Raw genomic sequence first — 250 nt, forward strand, 5'->3', positions numbered from 1 at the left:
CCCCGGGGGCCGCGGCCCGTTACCCCGCGGCTAGTCCCTCCGGATGCTGAGAGCTGGGGCCCTGCCCTGGTCATGAGCTCACCCATGACTGAGCTGCTGCAGGCTGGGGGCCCAGCGCCCTGCTCCAGCACGGGGAGCCCATGCCCAGGTGTGCGCCAGGAGGCCCCGCTCACCCCAGCCTGCCTGGGCCCTGGTTTCGGGGGGTGGCGCAGGGGCCCATGGAGCCGGCTAAGGCAGGGTCTGCTCCTGG

This window comes from Phaethon lepturus, unplaced genomic scaffold (assembly GCF_000687285.1).
Source record: "Phaethon lepturus isolate BGI_N335 unplaced genomic scaffold, ASM68728v1 scaffold32146, whole genome shotgun sequence".
NCBI classification, from domain to species: domain Eukaryota; kingdom Metazoa; phylum Chordata; class Aves; order Phaethontiformes; family Phaethontidae; genus Phaethon; species Phaethon lepturus.